This window comes from Triticum dicoccoides, chromosome 2B, assembly GCF_002162155.2.
Source record: "Triticum dicoccoides isolate Atlit2015 ecotype Zavitan chromosome 2B, WEW_v2.0, whole genome shotgun sequence".
NCBI classification, from domain to species: domain Eukaryota; kingdom Viridiplantae; phylum Streptophyta; class Magnoliopsida; order Poales; family Poaceae; genus Triticum; species Triticum dicoccoides.
The window spans coordinates 54,983,146-55,009,609 of record NC_041383.1 but is presented as its reverse complement, the minus strand read 5'-3'; the positions used below and the strand labels follow the sequence as shown (position 1 = coordinate 55,009,609).

The 26,464-nt window shown below is 45.1% G+C and overlaps 1 pseudogene; it reads left to right on the top strand.

The window, feature by feature from the left end:
- The first annotated feature begins 492 nt into the window (after window positions 1-492).
- Window positions 493-2,070, top strand: LOC119360428 (annotated as a pseudogene).
- Window positions 2,071-26,464: the final 24,394 nt, after the last annotated feature.

Below are 26,464 nucleotides of genomic sequence, written 5' to 3'. Positions count from 1 at the left end.
GGCATCGCATTCATCAAGGATCCAGATGGTTACTGGATTGAAATATTTGACCTGAAGAGAATCGGGGAGGTGACTGCTACAACATCATGATGAAGCGTAAAACTCAAATAACGGCGTCGCTCCTTGAGAAGAAATTATGTGAACTCATCAGTTATATGAACTTATGCTTATATTCTTGTACCGCTAGTCACAACGTCATGAGCAAAGATGTCAATGTGACCGATGTCTGAGCATAGATAGATCTGGCGCTGCTGTAACCATCTAGTAATGTAAAGCTGCAGGTTGGACATTTTCAGTTTGGTGCCTTGCAAATCCGGATCGAAGTAATGTAAAGCTGCATGCGTTTTGGTGTCTGAAATTCTTGCAAACTCTGAACCGACTCGGCAATGAAAAACCGACTCGGATCACAAGTCCATCTCGTCTTTATGTACACGGTCGAGCCGGCTCGTTGGAAAACACAACGAAGCGCTTACGCTAGCTGTAGATCACCACATGGCGCGCCCGCCGCACCTCTCCGGTGGAGCCATCTACGTCCCGCCGCGCCAGGCAGCAGCAACCGGCAACTCCGACGACAGGTCCGGCACGGCATACCAGCGGCGGACCTGGGACGCGCTGAGGCGCAGCATAACCGGCCTAGTGAACAAGGCCACGGCCGCCAACATCCGCCACGTCCTGCCGGAGCTCCTCGCCGAGAACCTCGTCCGCGGGCGCGGCCTTCTCTGCCGCGCGCTCCTCAAGTCCCAGGCCGCCTGCCTGGCCTTCACCGACGTGTTCGCCGCCATCGCGGCCGTCGTCAACTCCAAGATCCCGGCCGTCGGCCGGCTGCTCCTCGTCCGCCTCGTGGTGCGCCTTCGGCGCGCCTACGTCGCCGGATCCAAGCACTAGCTGGCCGCCGCGGCGAGGTTCGTCGCCCACCTCGTGAACCAGGGCGTGGCGCACGAGCTGCTCGCGCTGGAGCTTGTCGAGATGCTGCTCGCTGAGCCCACGGATGACGGTGTGGAGGTGGCTGTCCGGGTCGTCACGGAGTGCGGCGCCGCCCTCACCGAGTCGTGCCCCAGGGAGGTCGATGCCGTGTTCGACGCCCTCCGGAGCATTCTCGTCGACGGCGACGTGGACCGGCGCATCGGGTTCTTGATCGAGGGCCTCTTCGCGGTCCGGAGAACTCGGTTCCGTGGGCACCCGCCCGTCCGCCCGGAGCTTGACCTCGTCGAGCAGGAGGACCAGTTCACGCATCAGATCGAGATCCCCATCGAGGACAGCCATGCCGATCAGCTCGACCCCGAGACCCATCTCAACGTGTTCAAACCAAGCGCGACCTTCGTGCAGGACGAGGCAGCCTACGAGGGCCTCAAACGAAGCATGCTCGGAGCCGACGGCGATGACGAAGACGAAGACCAAGACAACTACGATGAGTCTGAGGACGACGAGGAAGACATGGAGGTGATCAAGGACGAGACGGTGACCAATCTGATCAACCTCCGTCGGACGATATACCAGACGATCATGTCGAGCGCCGGCGCCGACGAGGCCGGGCACAAGCTCCTGTCGATCGTGAGGCCAGGCCAGGAGGCGGAGCTCTGCGCCATGCTCGTGGAGTGCTGCAAGCAGGAGAGGGCGTCGTCCAACGCAAGGTTCTACGGCCAGCTCGGGCAGCGGCTGTGCGCGATCAGCCGCGCGTACCAGGCAGGCTTCGAGGCGTGCTTCGCGCGGTGCTACGCGGCGGCGCACCGCATGGGCACCGACGAGCTGCGTGCCGCTGCCGGGCTCTTCGCGCACCTGCTGGCGGCAGACGCCGTCCCGTGGCGCGGCGTGCTGGGCGGGGTCAGGGTCACGGAGGAGGACACCACCTCGTCGTCGCGCATCTTCTTGAAGATAATATTCCAGGAGATGGCGGAGCAGCTCGGGGTGCGGGTGCTCGGCCAGAGGATGAACGACGACGACGAGCCGGAGGTCCGTGACGCCCTGTTCCCCAGGGACTCCGCCGAGAACACGCGCTTCGCGGTCAATTTTTTCACAGCGATTGGGCTTGGCGGTGTCACTGAACCTGCGAGGAGGATCTTGTCTTTGTAATTGTATATGTCTTGTTATAGGAATTAGGAATCTCTTTGCTCAACCTTTTACAAGGTTGACAGTCAGAAACATGTGGTTTGTGATCAACTTTATAGACTCGTATTTTGTGAGCACTCAGTCTTTTTTCTTGTTATCCTTATTCCAATAACTTTCGTTAGTATGTCTACAAGTTTGCAGAACACGATTTAAGAGTGTACAATTTAGGTTCAGGAAAAATATGCACTGTCCAATTTACAATTTAGTTGCACATGGGTTTTAATATGTCAACTGGGCAGTTTCATAAGAGTAGGAATGAATATTGCGATAATTCAACCCGGAGCCCGGGCTCAAATGAACCTGGTGAACAGTACCTTGATTTAAAACTGAAAGAAAGTTCAAAATTTTTTGATTTTTTTATGGTGCAAGATGCTCCTGTGCGTGAACTCCGTGTAATTTTTTGTGAAGTTTGGACATTCAAGAAGCTCGTGGCATAAAAGACAAAATCAAGCGTGAACAGTGCCATTTTCAAAAGTTTCTCAGATATCCAAAAATTGTCTTTTTTGCCATGGTCTCTTCGAATGTCCAAAATTCACAAAACTTTGCATGAAATTCTCCCACAGTAGCATCTTGCACCACAAAAAAAATGGAAACATTGTTTCTTTTTTAAGTCGTGGTACTGTTCATGCCCAGGCTCATCTGAGCCCGGGCACCAAATCGCCGCTCTTTAAAAATTGAAGATTATTAACTTGCAAATACGAGTGTGCATCTAAGTTCAACTCTTCACTGAACTGAAGTTTTCTTAAATACAAGTGTCGCCAGTGTCGTTCCTTTCGGCCTCTTCTCCCTCGCCCGACTACACTGGCGTCGTCACCGGTATCGTTCCTTTCGGCCTCCTCTCCCTCATCCTCCTACACTCACGCCACCATGGCATGCGCACTACATTTCTTCTCTCTGACCTCTGCCTCAGTATCCTCCTATTCATCTCTCCCCACGGACTTTCTCCATGGTGACGACGCTAGCAATTGGTTCATCGTGCCGCCGACGGGATCGCTCACTTGCGCCGCGGGCACCGCCAACCGTAGTCACTGAGGCATTCGATTCACACTAATCTTTGTCAACCTTGTCGAATGGCGCCATGTTGTGCCCGGTGCCGCTGCCGGCGTCACCCGGTTGGTCTCCTTGCCCGCAGCCTACACCGACGTCGGCTTCACAAACACACTGCCAAGGAATTCTACGTAACTCTATATGTCATGCATAGCTGTTAACTATTAATCATGTTGCATTTATGCAACCAAACACCGGGCCCTTGCATCAGCCCAGCCAATGCACGCAACCAAACGCCAAGAAAAATTGCTCCCCTAATGCGGGCCGCCTACATGCAGACAACCAAACTACATGTATATGTTGTTTTTTGCTTGCATTAGCTCAACCAGGGCCAACTGGGACAAGTATGTATAGTGTCCAAAAATGATGCAGGTAACCAAATGCGTCATTTGTTTCCTTCCAGGTGGAGCTGCAGGTCTACCAAGGTGTAGTCAATGCAGTTACCACATGTAGCATCGACCCACCTTTATGACTAACCAGCGATGCCATTTGATCGTTTCCGTCCTCAGCGCCGCTCTTTGTAAGCCACGTATGTGAGCCTGCATCCGCTGTATTCCAGATCCAACACATCCATATATCACACTGAATAAATGCTGGCATATATCCCATAGACCAATTGGACCTCCAGCAGGATGTAGGTGCATTTGGACCCTAGAGCCAAAATGCCCTTCCCCATGAGATCGCTCAGTTTCCGGAATGGTCAATCTTTAGGCAACATCTGTACATCCACATTGAAGAGTTGTGGGAGTGAGAGATGCTGGGATAAAGCTCCTCAGGATACTATCGAACTGGAAGCGTGTTGCACGTGCATCATTACTACATCCTCCTAAAGAAATATAATGCTCTTATATTTCTTTACTGAGGGAGTAGTAATTAGAAGTAGTCAGTTACTACATGATTTTGGCAGAAATGTATATGTTGCTTTTAGAAGAAAATAAAAACTCATCGCCCCATTTACTACTCATGAAGTGACATAACAAAAAATTGTAATTTCAACATGTACCACAAATGGGACAAATACCTTCTTAGTCACATTGTTTTGTGTGTCCAAGGAAAAGCAACAAATTAGTCCAAGGAAATTTTGCAGTGTATGGCGCTACGGTTTGAATGAGCTCATCCACAATAAGTTTAAATATATTTCCTCCTTATTGAAATGATAGGGAATTTCTCCATACAGTCTACCTATGCAAATATTTAATTTTGACAACATTGTAGGAAAACACAAGTGATTTCGTTACACTTAGGAATATTATGATGGCATTGCTAGACATCAGAATTGTACACATTTCCTCTGTGCATCAGTATAGATTCTCTCAAGCGAAGACTTCTGCACATTAGTTGAAGTGCTCGCCTTTTGTTCTTTAGAGGACAACCAGCATTTCAGATGCTGCAGAAGCCACTAGCAATCAGATCTGGAAGTGTAGCATGTTATTTGCTGGTGCTCAAGCATGATTTTGGTATGTTGTGGCTAGCCTGACATGTCCATGTCGCTGGACTAGCCTAGCACGTAATTTTGCAGCATAAGCAGTATTTTGTTATACTCCAATATCTTATACTCGACATATATAGTATGCGGAGAAAAAGTGCATCCACTTCATAAGTCTCAAAGACAATGCCATGTTGAGAATGGGTCAAATCTTGAGTGGAGCTTGGTATTTATACTGCTAGGATAACTATCCAGTCATATAAATTTTCTGAACTAACTAACTTTATCATGCACAATTGGCGGTGGTGCATGCTTATACCATGCATGAGAGACTGGCACAACAAAAATTATAAAACTACAGAAAAGAGCTTATGGCATATTGAAGATGCAAATCAACATACTTCTCTTGTATCGTATGTGTATAGACTTTTGAGAAAAAATCCAAAATATAAGGTGCCTGGCATTGCACCACTCATTTGGATAATTTTTTTAGGAATTTGATTACATTTCCTTATATCAGGCAAGCTCCTCTATTTACTCATATCAATTAGTCTGGTGTAATCTCGCCCAAAACTTGTGAAATTTTCCCTCCATGTGCGTTCTTTAATTTCCGTGCCAAAAACTATACACCCTATATTTAGGAATGGAGTAAGTTAATTTATTCTAGTTTGAAACATGTATTAGTGACACGGTGACACATTGAAGCACATTTTAATTCAGGTGACACTACGATATACCCATAATTCTACTATGTACTAGACATTTTAGGAATTGAGGTCTGACGAATCATAGCATGGGAAGAGTTTTGATGAATTGGATGATTCAGATGGGAAGAGTTTTTGAGTTTTTGTTATGTATCTTTATCGTGTGAGAAAATCGTCTGTTATGTGTTAGAGAATGCATTCTTTGTTGAACATGAACACTTTCAGTTTGTAAGTCATGCTTTATCTCTGTTTTTTCCTGTGTATGTCCTGAGAAAGATCAATTCTCTGGTTTTTATTTTTGTTGCCGAGACTAAACTGATCTGCCCAAAGTTGCCTTTGATTTTGGTCCAGATTATCTGCGGCTTTTATTTTAGTAGTCATATTTTTATTTGCCTTTTTCCTAGGTTTCATTCACATTGATCGCTTAGAGGATCACAAATGCAGTATCATGAACAGCTATTGTTCCATCATGAATAGCAGCAACATTCGTACAACCTTAACTATGACTTGTACATGGAGACGTAAGTGTGCATACAAAAGTATATATGGTGATATGTGTACTCTTCAAAACTCAAATAAAGTACACTTATGTTACTCCCTTCATTCCCTTATACGAAGCCACTTCATATTTTTATGTCCAACTTTGACCATTAATTTTACCAACAAAAAGTGAGTTATATGCCAAGAAGGTATGCCACTGGATGCACATTCCAAGGAACTTTGATGATTTTTTTATTACATAGGAGTATAACCTATATTTTGTTGACTAAAAATATAACTTAAAGTTTGACATAAAAAACAAAGTGCCTTGTTTAAGGGAATGGAGGGAGTAGCAGGTATCGGTATACCTTTTGTCTTAACAGTGCAGTACTGTGTTCTCCACCAAATTTTACGTGTCGCCATGTTCTAACACGTTATACATATGGCATGGACCACCCAATTCCTTTTTATTGTATGTTTGCACAACTGAATGTGCTCGCCGACGCTCAGCCATAGTCAATGGGGATTCGTACATGATAAAACGATAGCTGGAACATGGCGTAATGCTTCCATTTGGTCTAGATGGCAGCACAATCTTGGCATTGGCACCAAGCCTTGTCGAGATCTTCATCAAGTGCCAGTCAGAACACTGTCCAAATAAAATTTCCATGCAAGCAACAAAGTACAGAGACAATGAATAGTGTGAAAAGGAGATTTTCATATGCAGTAGGCAACCAAAACTTTTGGTATACTCCAATGTCTCATACTTTATGTCTCTATAACGGCTAGGTGAGAGGCGTTTAGTATTTATATATAGTACTAAGATAAATATATAGCTATATATATGCATGTCGGTCATATAACCATGAACTTAACAAACTTTGTCATGCACAAGGGCAGTCATATAGCTAGAACAGTCATATAACATATATGCCCAACTGATTGGCAGACGAGCACATTATATATGCATGAGAGAAATTCCAAAATCAAAGAGCATATGTTGGTATTGTGTTGAAGATAGAAATTAACATACTAATGGAACCATATATGGTCTCAGTCTCATGTTCGGGAATGAGCAACGACCCAAGGGCACTGCTATCCCACATTAGTAGCTGATGGCGGGTCAAAAAATATATTTGTGGTGATTTTACCAGACGCTAGTACACATTGGTTAGTGATATAATGCCAATATGCTCTTACTTTATTGTACCCCACACATTTGTACTAAAAAGCTCAGTACGTACCTAGATGATGATTTAATTTGCACCTGTTTGAAAATCATGTACTTATCCATTTTCACCCGAATAACAATTGACAAGAAAATTAACCTAGCTAGATCGTGTACCTGTTGGAATTAACCACATGGAGTAGTCCTGTCCAGGTTGGACTAGGAACAGTCACCGACTAGGATTTGATGTTAGCTAGGTTAGCTGATATAAATACCTATCTACCCCGTGTACTTTGTAACTTAGATCAATGGACGTGGCTAGGGAGCGCCTCTGTGCTTGTTCATTGTTTGGAGCGCATCGCCATATATAGTAAGCATATGTCCTTGTGTCCAGCTGTCTACACTAGAAAAGGAAATTGTTTGGCCATATCATGTGGCGCACATGACTACCGATGGAATTAGCTTAGATCTTGTCCTTATGTGCCTTTATTTGGGGTTTAAAAAGTTGTAAAAGCCATAACTTTGATTCAAGCATTGAAATCAAGTTACTTTTTCACCATCAGGTTTATCACAACGAGTTCTTCAAAACTACATCCGATATGAGTAGGTTTCATAAAAAAAACTGAGGGCAACTTTGGGTGCAATGGAGGCAATTATAGTGCTATAGGGAAGCAACATCTTTTTGGCCTAGTAGGACCGACTATTAGGTTGGTTGCGTAAAAACAAGAAAAACCACACAAAACCAAGGCATCTTTAGTGCTACATACAAAGAAACTTCACTGCACTATGTGTACATGTGAATTTTACAAACATTATCCCAATTCGCGTATCATGGCTGCCCAATTTCCTATTGTTGATGGTCAGTTGTGTCACGCCCAATATGCGACCCTATCCAAAAGGAACTCGAAGGTCCCACCAAGGATAGACCCGCATATTAAAACGCTTTTGCAAGGTGGATATCATTACATCAACATTACATAATAGATGGGGATACATACAAGAGGCATACAATGCCACACGAATACAACATCATCTTACATAAGAGTACCATCCGACTACGGATGAAACACAAACAGAAACTCAAACGACATCCACCTTGCTAGCCCAGGCTGCCGACCTGGAACCCATCCCCTGATCGAAGAAGTAGCAGAAGAAGAACTCAAGCAAGCAAGCATCGCTCTCGTGTCATGGTCATCGCATAACCTGTACCTGCAACTGTTGTTGTAGTAACCTGTGAGCCACGAGGACTCAGCAATCCCATTACCATGGGTATCAAGACTAGCAAAGCTTAATGGGAAAGGAAGGGGTAAAGTGGTGAGGTTGCAGCAGCGACTAAGCATGATATGGTGGCTAACATACGCAAATAAGAGCGAGAAGAGAACAAGCGGAACGGACGTCAACTAGCAAAGATCAAGAGGTGATCCTAAACACCTACTTACGTCAAACATAACCCAGAAACCGTGTTCACTTCCCGGACTCCACCGACAAGAGACCATCACGGCTACACACACGGTTGATGCGTTTTAATTTGGATCTGGTGTCAAGTTATCTACAACCGGACACTAACAAATTCCCATCTGCCACATAACCACAGGCACGGCTTTCGAAAGTTTATACCCTGCAGGGGTGTCCCAACTTAGCCCATGATAAGCTCTCGCGATCAACGAAGGATATACCTTCTCCCAGGAAGACCCAATCAGTCTCGGAATCCCGGTTTACAAGACATTTCGACAATGGTAAAAAAAGACCAGCAAAGCCGCCCGATGTGCCGACAAATCCCGATAGGAGCTGCACATATCTCGTTCTCAGGGCACACCAGATGAGCCAGACGTCGGGTTGGCATAGACCCTGGTTGCCCAGGGGGCGCCGGACATCGCTCAGGTTGGACCAACACTCGGAGGAGCACTGGCCCGGGGGGGGGGGGGTAAATAAAGATGACCCTCGGGCTCCGGAAACCCAAGGGAAAAACGGCTAGGTGAGGCAAATGGTAAAACCAAGGTTGGGCCTTGCTGGAGGAGTTTTATTCAAAGAAAACTGTCAAGGGGGTCCCATAAATCACCCAACCGCGTAAGGAACGCAAAATCCGGGAACATAACACCGGTATGACAGAAACTAGGGCGGCAAGAGTGAAACAAAACACCAGGCATAAGGCCGAGTCTTCCACCCTTTACCAAGTATATAGATGCATTAATTAAATAAGAGATATTGTGAAATCCCAACATAATCCTGTCCATCAAGGACAATCTTCAACTTCACCTGCAACTAGCAACGCTATAAGAGGGGCTGAGCAAAGCGGTAACACAGCCAAGCAACGGTTTGCTAGGAAGGGTGACAAAGGTTAGAGGCTGACATGGCAATTTGGGAGGCTTGAAGAGCAAAAGATAGGTAGCGCAGCAAAGCGATAGAACGAAGCAACTAGCATAGCAAAGATAGTAATGAGATCCAAGGTGACAGTCATCTTGCCTGAAATCCCGCTAGGAAGAAGAACGAGTCCATGGAGTAGACGAACGGGAGTAGCCGAACGAATCCTCACAATCGCAACATTACCGGAACTATCAAGGAGAAGCACAACCGAAAAGAAGTAAACAACATGGTAAACACACAAGCATAAACATGGCATGATGCACAAACAAGTATGATGCATGTCCGGTTTAATGAGGCATGGCATGGCAAGTGCAACAAACAATACTACAAGTTCAGTGGAGCTCATTCCATTATTTATTTCTCTCTCGTTATGCTACTCATCAATATTAAATGTTGTTAAACACGGAAAGAGGTGAAGCATAATGAAACCACCTATCTAGGAAAGTTTAAATGAGGCCGGAAGTAACAAACAACAATTTTGGAAAAACCTCATGTCCATATTTTAGTTTTGGTACTGTTCTGCCCTAAACCATATTTTAATGTTGTTAAACAGGAAAATATAGTGGACCATGTTAAAGTAGGCATTTTTCCACCCCATTTACATATAAAGAACATTTAAAACCGAGCTACGGTTATTTAGTTATGAAATAAATCATTTTAACATGGCATTTGAGCAAATTTAAACAAACAGCATTTTAAACATTTTAACCATGGATGAAAGTGGCATATTATTAATCTACACAAAATTCTAAGCATTTTACATGTATAAAATATTTTAATATGATGCACGGTTCATGAGTAATTATATGCATGAAGTTCAAGGGTTTTTCTGCAAAACTGTTAAACTCTGGATAATAGCTAAACTCGTAGGCAGGGAAAAAACACTATACGGGCCGAAACTTGCTGGCCCGACAGGGTACAAGAGGGGGACTAGATGGGGCTGCTCACCCATGGGCTTGGCCCGGTTCGGTGGAGGAGGCAGGCCGGTTGAGGAGGCGCTGACTGGGCCGGATCTGGAGAGAACGAAGCGGTCAACGGGCGCGGGTGGGGCGAGCGGGACTTGGCGCTGCGGTTCACGCTGGAAGCAGAGGAACGACACGATGACAAGGGTGGCGCTGGCCTGATGCAGAGGAAGCAGACGCGAAGGCCGACGGCAGGGGAGGCTTCAGGCGATGCAGGGCGCGGCGGCGGATGGAGCTCCTGCTCTGGTGACGCGGCGGTGCAAAGAATGAAGGGAGGTGCGGATCCGAGTGCAGCAGGACGATGGCGGGGGCGGAGCAACGCGACGATGAAGGGGCGGTTCCCGGTGGTGGCTTGAGCATCGGGCGGCCATGGCGCTCCTGCTAGTCCCTGCGAGAGAGGAAGCAGGGAGATGAGAGGGAGAGAGAGAAAGCGAAGGGAAGGAGGGGACAAAGGAGAGGTGCGGCTGCCTGGTGGTGGTGGAGAGCCCCGGCGACGACGAACAGCAGGAGGCCGACCTTGGAGCACTGGTGCTCAAGGCAAGGAGCATCTCCTCGAGGAGGAGGAGGAGGGCGTCATGGACGAAGACCCCAGGGTAGAGGAGGCCATCGGCGAAGGTGCAGAGGTGAGGCGCTCGAGCTCCTAGCGGCGAGCAGTAGAAGGGGTGCAAGGGCCTAGATGGGCTTCTCCAGCAACCGGCCAGCGAGGTCGGATGGCGGCCTAGGTCTGGGAGCAGAGGAGAAACTCGGGCAGGTGGCTCTGGCTCACATGGCGCTTGGACGGCGGCTGTGGTAGGTGAACGAGGGGATCTAGAGGAGGCGTTGGTTGGTGGGGAGAGATCGAGAGGATTTTTGGATCGGGGATTTGGCTGCTGGTAGGTGGGGAAGGATCCCGAGGGAACTGGCTGGCGGCGGCTCGATGGGACAAACTCCCTAGATTTTAGGGTTTGGTCTTAAAATAGACTAGAGTCCATATATATAGGAAAAAGAGGAGTTTTTGGGTCATCCGATCGCGATCGAACGGCTCTGGAAAAATAGGTTAGGAAGTGCAAACAAAGGACGGGAGATATTTTATAGATGTTTGGGGATGATCCGGACTCATCGGTCACGACCGACCGGTTCGGGTTCGGGGCAGTTTCGGACGCGCGCAAAGGGGTTGGTGGTTGTGCAGAGAGGTTAGGTGGTTTGACAAGAGGGAAACGCAAACACGGGTGGTCTCGGAACGGTCAACGGAAGCAAGGGGTGACGCGGCAACTACGAGCGGATACGGGTTTTATGAAAACATATGGATGCGATGCACATGATGCTATGAGATGAGATGCATGGCATGAACAAAATGCAAAACAAACGACAATAACCCAACCACGAAGGAAATATCATATCGCATCTCCGGAAAAGGCAAGAGTTGGAGTTACGAATCTGGAAAGTTGTATCCGGGGCGTTACAACACTCCACCACTACGAGAGGATCTCGTTCCGAGATCTAGGATGGCACCGGAGGGAAAAGGAAGAGGAAGATAAGAGGTAAACTAAGTTGCTTCTTTGACGAACGAGTGAAACCATGAACCTTGAGAGGTTGAGCAATTTAAAAGAAAGAGTACAACAGAGATGAACGAGATTGCAAACAATCCGTTAGAAAAGAGGGACAAGGAGTATTACAAGAACTTGAGGGTTGAAAGACATGGAAATAAGAGTTTCACGAACGAAAAGAATATGACCACCTCAGTATAATGAGATAGCCAAGGAACAAGAATGACAGAATTTGGACAGCACTCCGGTTAAAACTAGCTAGAGACGGAATAAGTTTGATATAATTTTGACAGCACTCCGACTGTAAATGGAAGGAATTTAACATGAACTTGACAAGATGAGAGGATACTTGATGAAATCAACAACACCCTGCCTCCGGAACTATTGAAAGAATGGCACAAGGGGTAAGAAAGATTTCAGACAGCACTCGGGTTGAAAATAGAGGCAAAACTTGACACAATGAAAGAACTTGAATTAGAACACAACACTCCAGTTAAATGGATAAGCAAGAGAATAACATGATCTTGACAAAACAAGATGATGGGTGAAGAGCACAACATAACAATGCCTCTGTAACGAAAGAATAGAAGTTAGATCATTGGGATAAAGGGACGGAGAAGAAAATGACAACTTTTGCCACAAGTGAACTTGGAAAATATCCTTGCAAAGAAGAATCGAACGGAGTTGTTGGAAAATCAACAACGAGAAGCACAAGCTTGTTGTGGGATTATGGGAAACATCTCGAGACTATGAGGTGACAACTGACCACTAATGGAAACCATTGATTTGACTGATAGCACCAAAGAGATGAAAAACTTCTTCACCGAGATGAGAAGGAGAAAATTGGATCATTGATAAGCACCACGATATCAACATTCCTTAGGGAAGGCTTTAGGATAAATCTGACACAAGATAACTCCAACGAAGAAGTTGATTGTTCGAAAAGATCTCTTGAACGAAGAGAAAAGGATGGATTTAAAATACCTCATTCTTGACAACATATGAATCATGAAACATGAAGGAAATTGTCAAGAGTGACATAACACCACCTCAAAAGATAAGGTAGAAAGAATTGCACTTTGGAATGCAAGATGAAGAATACTTGAGCTCCTCAAAACAAAACATGTGTTGAGCACCATGTTTATTTTAGAGTATAGCTTGGCGGGTCATAACTTCGAGAGAAATCTTGAAGAACAATTGGAGACTGAAGATAATCCTTGATGAACTACCATGTAGAGCCTCAATGAAGAACTTTGGTAATAAAAGGATGATAAAAAGAAGGAGAAGTTCAAAACACAAGGTGAAGCCTTGCAATGATTTAGATGGAGCTTCGCGACGATAATGCGGAAAACTTTGAACTCCGGAAAAGAAAAGATGAAGCATCTCGAACCGAGAAATGTGACATGATGAATAACTCTGGAAAGAAGAAACTAGATCACTTGGATGAAACAACAATAAGAATTACATTATGCATATCCTTGATCAATTTAAATTGATGACAAGCAACGGATTTGGCATACTACTTACTCCTCTTGAAAAGGATTGAGAAATGACATATCTCAAACTTGAGAAGGTCTTCATGAACCACCGGTAGGATTGAAAGAACGAATGAATTGATATGATAAACAAAGTAAAAGGAATCTTCAATGAACACATGAAAAAGAATGAATCACCGGGAAGAATTAGAAGAACAAATAAGCTAGAGGGGAAGAATTCTTCTGGAATGATGGCCTCCGGTGAAAAAAAAACAGAAATCAACTCCTGACATACTTCGGATGGGTAAGAAAAGAATATCTGACAAATGGAATAATTGGAGAGGATAACAAGAAGCTAGAACCACGAGTCTTCGGGAGAACGGGCAAGATTGAGAGGAAAAACTCTTCTTCGATCTTCAAAATTCGAGAATGACGAGGAGAAACACCACCAAATTGTTGAGGCACTCCAGAAGGATTAAAAGAAGAAAACAAAAGTTGAGCCAAAGATGAAAAGAATTTGAAAACAACCTTGGAGAAGGCATGTGACTGATGAAAATTCATTCTTACATCAAACTTCGAAAAGAATTTGGGAATGACTCCGGGAAAATTAGAAGAGTCAGGTAAGATCCTGGGAAAAGACCTGTGGGTTAGGGCCCACTCAAGAGAAACACCGTTGAAATGATTTAAAGAGATATTGCACCGGTTGAATTAAATGACTTGAATGAGATAATAATCTCGAAATATCTTGAACGGATTGAGAATGGAAAACACGAATCTTATGAGATATCTTCAGCACTCCAGAGCAAATGAATAGGAAGAAGTGAATGATTAAGAGGTGCATCGGCATGAGAAAGCATTAGAAACGAGGAAAAGAATATGATGAATATCGAAAGCTTGAATTGGATCCACCGGAGAAGAAAAAAGAACGAAGGATGATGAACTTAAAACAGTTGAGCATCTTCATGGGAAATCACCGGATAAGAACATTGAAAGAAAAGAATGAAGAGACTTTACACAAATAAAAGGATACATGATTAAGAAATCTGAGTCCTTGAGGAAAAAGGGGTGGGAGGGCGGGAAAACAAAGGCAACTTGGAACGGATGAAACAAACACCATTGAGAAAACTTAGAATTGATCTTGCGGATGGGGAGAATGATCGGATCCACTTGAAGAGAAGCCCACCGGTTGGAAAAGAGTTGACATGACAACCGTAGTGATCAAGAAGGATTAGTACTCCCATAGAAATATGAGAACACCGCTTGAAAAGGTATGGAATCAACACTTGACATTGAAGCAACTCGAATACCACAAATAAAACAAAAAAAGGATTTGGCTTGCAGAATAAGCCGGAACAAATACATATGATAGAGATTTACCCAATCCCGTATCATGCATCTGTCGGAAAGATATTCTAGGAGCTACTTGAATTCCCACCTATAAAATTCCCGAAACTTTCTGGTTATGCAATCTGGTGTTGGGGATACACGGGAAGCAATATATCTCACCCAAACTAACAATCCCTACATCTAGTTGTATCCATCCGTCAACATATAACCAAGAAAACTCCGAAAATTGTGTACCTCAACCTTCGAAAAGCATCCGTTATACGAGCTATGGCAATACTCCCGAACTCCTCAGTACTGGGTGACGTCGAGGTTATCTCACCAACAACTGCATAAAAGAGATTTTCGATGTCGGCAAAACTCAGGTATTCCAGAACTGCAACGATAAAATTGTGACGACAACACCTCGGAGCTCAACTCCCCGGGACACTGCCAGAACCCCTAAATGTCAGGAGTCACCAAGAACAATGTTCTCGTCACAAGACTATCGGAACGATTCCAAGATACCCGCGTGATCCTAAAAAAATAGTGAAATTTGAGGAGAGGAAAGACAAAACATCTACGTCAGGAGTCCTCACCAGAGCGACGAAGGGACTGAGGAGTAAAAAGAAATCCTACTCTCCTATATATATAATCCTAAGACTCAAAATAGTTTTCTTCTAGACTCAACAACGGCCAACAATCAAGGGGGCTCCTAACGTCGGTCGAGGCTCAGATACCAACTTGTCACGCCCAATATGCGACCCTATCCAAAAGGAACTCAAAGGTCCCACCAAGGATAGACCCGCATATTGAAACGCTTTTGCAAGGTGGATATCATTACATCAACATTACATAATAGATGGGGATACATACAAGAGTCATACAATGTTGGAAATATGCCCTAGAGGCAATAATAAATAAGTTATTATTATATTTCCTTGTTCATGATAATCGTTTATTATCCATGCTATAATTGTATTGATAGGAAACTCAGATACATGTGTGGGTACATAGACAACACCATGTCCCTAGTAAGCCTCTAGTTGACTAGCTCGTTGATCAATAGATGGTTACGGTTTCCTGACCATGGACATTGGATGTCATTGATAACGGGATCACATCATTAGGAGAATGATGTGATGGACAAGACCCAATCCTAAGCCTAGCACAAAGATCGTGTAGTTCGTATGCTAAAGCTTTTCTAATGTCAAGTATCTTTTCCTTAGACCATGAGATTGTGCAACTCCCGGATGTCGTAGGAATGCTTTGGGTGTACCAAACGTCACAACGTAACTGGGTGGCTATAAAGGTGCACTACAGGTATCTCCGAAAGTGTCTGTTGGGTTGGCACGAATCGAGACTGGGATTTGTCACGCCGTGTAAACGGAGAGGTATCTCTGGGCCCACTCGGTAGGACATCATCATAATGTGCACAATGTGACCAAGGGGTTGATCACGGGATGATGTGTTACGGAACGAGTAAAGAGACTTGGCGGTAACGAGATTGAACAAGGTATCGGTATACCGACGATCGAATCTCGGGCAAGTACAATACCGTAGACAAAGGGAATTGTATACGGGATTGATTGAGTCCTTGACATCGTGGTTCATCCGATGAGATCATCGTGGAACATGTGGGAGCCAACATGGGTATCCAGATCCCGCTGTTGGTTATTGACCGGAGAACGTCTCGGTCATGTCTGCATGGTTCCCGAACCCGTAGGGTCTACACACTTAAGGTTCGATGAGGATAGGGTTGTAAAGGAAGTTTGTATGTTGTTACCGAATGTTGTTCGGAGTCCCGGATGAGATCCCGGATGTCACGAGGAGTTTGGAATGGTCCGGAGGTAAAGATTTATATATGGGAAGTCCTGTTTTGGTCACCGGAAAAGTTTCGGGTTTTATCGGTAACGTACCGGGACCACCGGGAGGGTCCCGGGGGTCCACCAAGTGGGCCCACCTGCCCTGGGGGGCACATGGGCTGTAGGTGTGTGCGCCTTGGCCTATATGGGCCAAGGGCACCAGCCCCAAGAGGCCCATGCGCCAAGAGATAAGGGAAAGGGAGAGTCCTAAAGGGGGAAGGCACCTCCTAGGTGCCTTGGGGAGGATGGACTCCTCCCTGGCCGCACCCTTCCTTGGAGGAAGGGCCAAGGCTACGCCCCCCCTCTCCCTTGCCCCTATATATAGTGGAGGGGAGGGAGGGCAGCCGCACCTGAAGCCCTGGCGCCTCCCTCCCTCCCGTGACACCTCCTCCTCTCCCGTAGGTGCTTGGCGAAGCCCTGCAGGATTGCCACGCTCCTCCACCACCACCACGCCGTTGTGCTGCTGCTGGATGGAGTCTTCCTCAACCTCTCCCTCTCTCCTTGCTGGATCAAGGCATGGGAGACGTCACCGTGCTGTACGTGTGTTGAACGCGGAGGTGCCGTCCGTTCGGCACTAGGATCTCCGGTGATTTGAATCACGACGAGTACGACTCCTTCAACCCCGTTCTCTTGAACGCTTCCGCTTAGCGATCTACAAGGGTATGTAGATGCACTCTCCTTCCCCTCGTTGCTGGTTTCTCCATAGATAGATCTTGGTGACACGTAGGAAAATTTTGAATTTCTGCTACGTTCCCCAACAGTGGCATCATGAGCTAGGTCTATTGCGTAGATTCTTTGCACGAGTAGAACACAAAGTAGTTGTGGGCGTTGATTTTGTTCAATATGCTTACCGTTACTAGTCCAATCTTGTTTCGACGGTATTGCGGGATGAAGCGGCCCGGACCGACCTTACACGTACACTTACGTGAGACAGGTTCCACCGACTGACATGCACTTGGTGCATAAGGTGGCTAGCGGGTGCCAGTCTCTCCCACTTTAGTCAGAACGGATTCGATGAAAAGGGTCCTTATGAAGGGTAAATAGAAATTGGCATACCACGTTGTGGTTTTGCGTAGGTAAGAAACGTTCTTGCTAGAAACCCATAGCAGCCACGTAAAACATGCAAACAACAATTAGAGGACGTCTAACTTGTTTTTGCAGGGTATGCTATGTGATGTGATATGGCCAAGAAGAATGTGATGAATGATATGTGATGTATGAGATTGATCATGTTCTTGTAATAGGAATCACGACTTGCATGTCAATGAGAATGACAACCGGCAGGAGCCATAGGAGTTGTCTTTATTTATTGTATGACCTGCGTGTCATTGAACAACGCCATGTAATTACTTTACTTTATTGCTAACCGGTAGCCATAGTAGTAGAAGTAATAGTTGGCAAGACAACTTCATGAAGACACGATGATGGAGATCATGATGATGGAGATCATGGTGTCATGCCAGTGACGATGATGATCATGGAGCCCCGAAGATGGAGATCAAAAGGAGCAAAATGATATTGGCCATATCATGTCACTATTTGATTGCATGTGATGTTTATCATGTTTATGCATCTTATTTGCTTAGAACGACGGTAGTAAATAAGATGATCCCTCATTAAAATTTCAAGAAGGTGTTCCCCCTAACTGTGCACCGTTGCGAAAGTTCATCGTTTCTAAGCACCACGTGATGATCGAGTGTGATGGATTCTTACGTTCACATACAACAGGTGTAAGACAGATTTACACACGCGAAACACTTAGGTTGACTTTACGAGCCTAGCATGTACAGACATGGCCTCGGAACACAAGAGACCGAAAGGTCGAGCATGAGTCGTATAGTAGATACGATCAACATGAAGATGTTCACCGATGATGACTAGTCCGTCTCACGTGATGATCGGACACGGCCTAGTTGACTCGGATCATGTTATCACTTAGATGACTAGAGGGATGCCTATCTGAGTGGGAGTTCATGAGATGAACTTTATTATCCTGAACATAGTCAAAAGATCTTTGCAAATTATGTCGTAAGCTCGCACTTTAGTTCCACTGTTTAGATATGTTCCTAGAGAAAATATAGTTGAAAGTTGATAGTAGCGATTATGCGGACAATAGAAAGCTTGTGTCCTTAATGCACCGCTCAGTGTGTTGAACCCCAAACGTCTTCTGTGGATGTTGCGAACATCGGACATACACGTTTTCATAACTACGTGATAGTTCAGTTAAACGGTTTAGAGTTGAGGCACCAAAGATGTTTTTCGAAACATCGCGGAACATATGAGATGTTTCGAGGGCTGAAATTGGGATTTTAGGCTCGTGCCCACGTCAAGAGGTATAAGACCTCCGACGATTTTCTTAGCCTGCAAACTAAGGGAGAAAAGCTCAATCATTGAGCTTGTGCTCAGATTGTCTGAAGTGCAAAAAACACTTGAATCGAGTGGGAGTTGATCTTCCAGATGAGATAGTGATGTTTCTCCAAAGTCATTGCCACCAAGCTGCTAGAGCTTCATGATGAACTATAACATATCAGGGATAGATATGATGATCCTTGAGGTATTCGCGATGTTTGACACCGCGAAAGTAGAAATCAAGAAGGAGCATCAATTGTTGATGGTTGGTGAAACCACTAGTTTCAAGAAGGGCAAGGGCAAGAAGGCATACTTCATGAAATGGCAAATCAGCTGCTGCTCTAGTGAAGAAACCCAAGGTTGAACCCAAACCCGAGACTAAGTGCTTCTGTAATAAGGGGAACAGCCACTGGAGCAGAATTACCCTAGTTACTTGGTAGATGAGAAGGCTGGCAAGGTCGATAGAAGTATATTGGATATACATTATGTTAATGTGTACTTTACTAGTACTCCTAGTAGCACCAGTGTATTAGATACCGGTTCGGTTCCTAAGTGTTAGTAACTCGAAATAAAAGGCTACGGAATAAACGGAGACTAGCTAAAGGTGAGCTGACGATATGTGTTGGAAGTGTTTCCAAGTTTGATGTGATCAAACATCGCACGCTCCCTCTACCATCAAGATTAGTATTAAACCTGAATAATTGTCTTTTGGTGTTTGCGTTGAGCATAGACATGATTGGATTATGTCTATCGCAATACGGTTATTCATTTAAGGAGAATAATGGTTACTCTATTTATTTGAATAATACCTTCAATGGTCTTGCACCTAAATGAATGGTTTATTGAATCTCGATCGTAGTGATACACATTTTCATGCCAAAAGATATAAGATAGTAATGATAGTACCACTTACTTGTGGCACTGCCATGTAAGTCATATTGGTATAAGACGCATGAAGAAGCTTCATGTTGATGGATCTTTGGACTCACTCGTTTTTGAAAAGTTTGAGACATGCGAACCAGTTCTATTGGTGTATACGCATGAAGAAACTCCATGCAGATGGATCGTTTGGACTCACTTGATTTTGAATCACTTGAGACATGCAAATCATACCACATGGCCAAAATGACTGAAAGCCTCGTTTTCAGTAAAATGGAACAAGATAGCAACTTGTTGGAAGTAACACATTTTGATGTGTGCAGTCCAATGAGTGCTGAGGCATGCAGTGAATATCGTTATATTCTTACTTCACAAATGATTTGAGTAGATACTGAGTATATTTACTTGATGAAACACAAGTCTGAATTATTGAATGGTTCAAGTAATTTCAGAGTGAAGTTGAAGATCATCGTGACAAGAGGATAAAATGTCTATGATATGATCATAGAGATGAGTATCTGAGTTATGAGCTTTGGCACGCAATTAAGACATTGTGGAAATTGTTTCACAATTTATACCGCCTGGAACACCATAGTGTAATGGTGTGCCCGAACATCATAGTTGCACCCTATTGGATATGGTGCGTACCATGATGTCTCTTATCGAATTGCCACTATCGTTCATGGGTTAGGCATTAGAGACAACCGCACTCACTTTAATAGGGCACCACGTAATTCCGTTGAGATGACACCGTGAGAACTATGGTTTAGAGAAACCTAAGTTGTCATTTCTTAAAAGTTTGGGGCTGCGATGCTTATGTGAAAAGGTTTCAGGTTGATAAGCTCGAACCCAAAGCGGATAAAATGCATCTTCATAGGACACCCAAAACAGTTGGGTATACCTCCTAATTCAGATCCGAAAGCAATAGGGATTGTTTCTTGAACCGGGTCCTTTCTCGAGGAAAAGTTTGTCTCGAAAGAATTGAGTGGGAGGATGGTGGAGACTCAATGAGGTTATTGAACCATCACTTCAACCAGTATGTAGCAGGGCACAGGAAGTTGTTCATGTGGCACCTACACCAATTGAAGTGGAAGCTGATGATAGTGATCATGATGCTTCAGATCAAGTCACTACTGGAGCTCGTAGGTCGACAAGGACGTGTACTACTTCAGAGTGGTACGCACTCCTGTCTTAGAGGTCATGTTGCTAGACAACAATGAAACTACGAGCTATGGAGAAGCGATGGTGGGCCCAAATTCTGACAAATGGTTAGAAGCCATGAAATCCGAGATAGGATCCATGTATTAGAACAATGCATGGACTTTGGTGGACTTGCCCAATGATCGGCAAGCCATTGAGATAAATGGATCTTTAAGAAGAAGACGGACGTGAATGGTAATGTCACCATCTATGAAGCTCGACATGTGGCGAAGAGTTTTTCACAAGTTCAAGGAGTTGACTACGATGAGATTTTCTCATCCGTAGCGATGCTTAAGTCCGTCGGAATCATGTTAGCATTAGCTGCATTTATGAAATCTGGCAGATGGATGTCAAAACGAGTTTCCTTACCAGTTTTCATAAAGAAAGGTTGTATGTGATACAATCAAAAAGGTTTTGTCGATCCTAAGGATGCTAAAAGGTATGCTAGCTCCAGCGGTCCTTCCATGGACTAGAGCAAGCATCTCGGAGTCAGAATATGCGCTTTGATGAGATGATCAAAGATTTTGGGTTTATACAAAGTTTATGAGAAACTTGTATTTCCAAAGAAGTGAGTGGGAGCACTATAGAATTTCTGATGAGTATATGTTGTTGACATATTGATGATCAGGAATGATGTAGAATTTCTAGAAAGCATATAGGGTTATTTGAAAGGTGTTTTTCAATAGAAAACCTGGATTAAGCTACTTGAACATTGAGCATCAAGATCTATGAGGATAGATCAAAAACGCTTAATGGTACTTTCAAATGAGCATATACCTTGACATGATCTTGAAGGTGTTCAAGATGGATCAGTCAAAGAAGGAGTTCTTGCCTGAGATGTAAGGTATGAAGTTAAGACTTAAAGCCCGAGAAAGTACGAAGGTCGTCCCCTATGCTTTAGACGTAGGCTCTATAGTATGCTATGCTAAGTACCGCACCAGTTGTGTGCCTTGCTACATATCTGGCAAGAGAGTACAAAGGTGATCAAGGAGTAGATCACCAGATAGCGGTCAAAATTGTCGTTGGAGTAATAAGGACATGTTTCTCGATTATGGAGGTGATAAAGAGTTTGGCGTAAAGGGTTACGTCGATGCAAGCTTTAACACCTATCTGAATGACTCTGAGTAGCAAACCGGATACGTATAGTGGAACAACAATTTGGAATAACTCTAAGTGGAGCGTGGAAGCAACATTAACAATATGACATAGAGATTTGCGAAATACATACGGATCTGAATGTTGCAGACCCGTTGACTAAAACCTCTCTCAAGCAAAACATGATCAAACCCCAGAATTCATTGAGCCTTAATCACATGATGATGTGAACTAGTTTAATGACACTAGTAAACTCTTTGGATGTTGGTCACATGGCGACGTGACCTATGAGTGTTAATCACATGGCAATGTGAACTAGATTATTGACTCTAGTGCAAGTGGAAGACTGTTGGAAATATGCCCTAGAGGCAATAATAAATAAGTTATTATTATATTTCCTTGTTCATGATAATCGTTTATTATCCATGCTATAATTGTATTGATAGGAAACTCAGATACATGTGTGGGTACATAGACAACACCATGTCCCTAGTAAGCCTCTAGTTGACTAGCTCGTTGATCAATAGATGGTTACGGTTTCCTGACCATGGACATTGGATGTCATTGATAACGGGATCACATCATTAGGAGAATGATGTGATGGACAAGACCCAATCCTAAGCCTAGCACAAAGATCGTGTAGTTCGTATGCTAAAGCTTTTCTAATGTCAAGTATCTTTTCCTTAGACCATGAGATTGTGCAACTCCCGGATGCCGTAGGAATGCTTTGGGTGTACCAAACTTCACAACGTAACTGGGTGGCTATAAAGGTGCACTACAGGTATCTCCGAAAGTGTCTGTTGGGTTGGCACGAATCGAGACTGGGATTTGTCACTCCATGTAAACGGAGAGGTATCTCTGGGCCCACTCGGTAGGACATCATCATAATGTGCACAATGTGACCAAGGGGTTGATCACGGGATGATGTGTTACGGAACGAGTAAAGAGACTTGCCGGTAACGAGATTGAACAAGGTATCGGTATACCGACGATCGAATCTCGGGCAAGTACAATATCGTTAGACAAAGGGAATTGTATACGTGATTGATTGAGTCCTTGACATCGTGGTTCATCCGATGAGATCATCGTGGAACATGTGGGAGCCAACATGGGTATCCAGATCCCGCAGTTGGTTATTGACCGGAGAACGTCTCGGTCATGTCTGCATGGTTCCCGAACCCGTAGGGTCTACACACTTAAGGTTCGATGACGCTAGGGTTATAAAGGAAGTTTGTATGTGGTTACCGAATGTTGTTCCGAGTCCCGGATGAGATCCCGGACGTCACGAGGAGTTCCAGAATGGTCCGGAGGTAAAGATTTATATATGGGAAGTCCTGTTTTGGTCACCGGAAAAGTTTCGGGTTTTATCGGTAACGTACCGGGACCACCGGGAGGGTCCCGGGGGTCCACCAAGTGGGGCCACCTGCCCTGGGGGGGCACATGGTCTGTAGGAGTGTGCGCCTTGGCCTATATGGGCCAAGGGCACCAGCCCCAAGAGGCCCATGCGCCAAGAGATAAGGGAAAGGGAGAGTCCTAAAGGGGGAAGGCACCTCCTAGGTGCCTTGGGGAGGACGGACTCCTCCCTGGCCGCACCCTTCCTTGGAGGAAGGGCCAAGGCTGCCCCCCTCTCCCTTGCCCCTATATATAGTGGAGGGGAGGTAGGGCAACCGCACCTGAAGCCTTGGCGCCTCCCTCCCTCCCGTGACACCTCCTCCTCTCCCGTAGGTGCTTGGCGAAGCCCTGCAGGATTGCCACGCTCCTCCACCACCACCACGCCGTTGTGCTGCTGCTGGATGGAGTCTTCCTCAACCTCTCCTTCTCTCCTTGCTGGATCAAGGCATGGGAGACTTCACCGCGCTGTACGTGTGTTGAACGCGGAGGTGCCGTCCGTTCGGCACTAGGATCTCCGGTGATTTGGATCACGACGAGTACGACTCCTTCAACGCCGTTCTCTTGAACGCTTCCGCTTAGTGATCTACAAGGGTATGTAGATGCACTCTCCTTCCCCTCGTTGCTGGTTTCTCCATAGATAGATCTTGGTGACACGTAGGAAAATTTTGAATTTCTGCTACGTTCCCCAACATACAATGCCACACGAATACAACATCATCTTACATAAGAGTACCATCTGACTACGGATGAAATACAAACAGAAACTCAAACGACATCCACCCTGCTAGCCTAGGCTGCCAACCTGGAACCTATCCCCTGATCGAAGAAGTAGCAGAAGAAGAACTCAAGCAAGCAAGCATCGCTCTCGCGTCATGGTCATCGCATAACCTGTACCTGCAACTGTTGTAGTAGTAATCTGTGAGCCACGAGGACTCAGCAATCCCATTACCATGGGTATCAAGACTAGCAAAGCTTAATGGGAAAGGAAGGGGTAAAGTGGTGAGGTTGCAGCAGCGACTAAGCATGATATGGTGGCTAACATACGCAAATAAAAGCGAGAAGAGAACAAGCGGAACGGACGTCAACTAGCAAAGATCAAGAGGTGATCCTGAACACCTACTTACGTCAAACATAACCCAGAAACCGTGTTCACTTCCCGGACTCCGCCGAGAAGAGACCATCACGGCTACACACACGGTTGATGCGTTTTAATTCGGATCTGGTGTCAAGTTATCTACAACCGGACATTAACAAATTCCCATCTGCCACATAACCGCGGGCATGGCTTTCGAAAGTTTATACCCTGCAGGGGTGTCCCAACTTAGCCCATGATAAGCTCGCACGATCAACGAAGGATATACCTTCTCCCAGGAAGACCCGATCAGTCTCGAAATCCCGGTTTACAAGACATTTTGACAATGGTAAAAAAAGACCAGCAAAGCCGCCCGATGTGCCGACAAATCCCGATAGGAGCTGCACATATCTCGTTCTCAGGGCACACCAGATGAGCCAGACGTCGGGTTGGCATAGACCCTGGTTGCCCAGGGGGCGCCGGACATCGCTCAGGTTGGACCAACACTCGGAGGAGCACTGTCCTGGGGGGGTAAATAAAGATGATCCTCGGGCTCCGGAAACCCAAGGGAAAAAGGGCTAGGTGAGGCAAATGGTAAAACCAAGGTTGGGCCTTGCTGGAGGAGTTTTATTCAAAGCGAACTGTCAAGGGGGTCCCATAAATCACCCAACCGCGTAAGGAACGCAAAATCCGGGAACATAACACCGGTATGACGGAAACTAGGGCGGCAAGAGTGGAACAAAACACCAGGCATAAGGCCGAGTCTTCCACCCTTTACCAAGTATATAGATGCATTAATTAAATAAGAGATATTGTGATATCCCAACATAATCCTGTCCATCAAGGGCAATCTTCAACTTCACCTACAACTAGCAACGCTATAAGAGGGGCTGAGCAAAGCGGTAACACAACCAAGCAACGGTTTGCTAGGAAGGGTGACAAAGGTTAGAGGCTGACATGGCAATTTGGGAGGCTTGAAGAGCAAAAGATAGGTAGCGCAGCAAAGCGATAGAACGAAGCAACTAGCATAGCAAAGATAGTAATGAGATCCAAGGTCACGGTCATCTTGCCTGAAATCCCGCTAGGAAGAAGAACGAGTCCATGAAGTAGACGAACGGGAGTAGTCGAACGAATCCTCACAATCGCAACATTACCGGAACTATCAAGGAGAAGCGCAACCGGAAAGAAGTAAACAACATGGTAAACACACAAGCATAAACATGGCATGATGCACAAACAAGTATGATGCATGTCCGGTTTAATGAGGCATGGCATGGCAAGTGCAACAAACAATACTACAAGTTCAGTGGAGCTCATTCCATTATTTAGTTCTCTCTCGTTATGCTACTCATCAATATTAAATGTTGTTAAACACGGAAAGAGGTGAAGCATAATGAAACCACCTATCTAGGCAAGTTTAAATGAGGCCGGAAGTAACAAACAACAATTTCGGAAAAACCTCATGTCCATATTTTAGTTTTGGTATTGTTCTGCCCTAAACCATATTTTAATGTTGTTAAACAGGAAAAATAAAGTGGACCATGTTAAACTAGGCATTTTTCCACCCCATTTACATATAAAGAACATTTAAAACCGAGCTACGGTTATTTAGTTATGAAATAAATCAATTTAACATGGCATTTGAGCAAATTTAAACAAACAGCATTTTAAACATTTTAACCATGGATGAAAGTGGCATATTATTAATCTACACAAAATTCTAAGCATTTTACATGTATAAAACATTTTAATATGATGCACGGTTCATGAGTAATTATATGCATGAAGTTCAAGGGTTTTTCTGCAAAACTGTTAAACTCTGGATAATAGCTAAACTCGCAGGCAGGGAAAAAACACTATACGGGCCGAAACTTGCTGGCCCGACAGGGTACAAGAGGGGGACTAGATGGGGCTGCTCACCCATGGGCTTGGCCCGGTTCGGTGGAGGAGGCAGGCCGGTTGAGGAGGCGCTGACTGGGCCGGATCTGGAGAGAACGAAGCAGTCAACAGGCGCGGGTGGGGCGAGCGGGA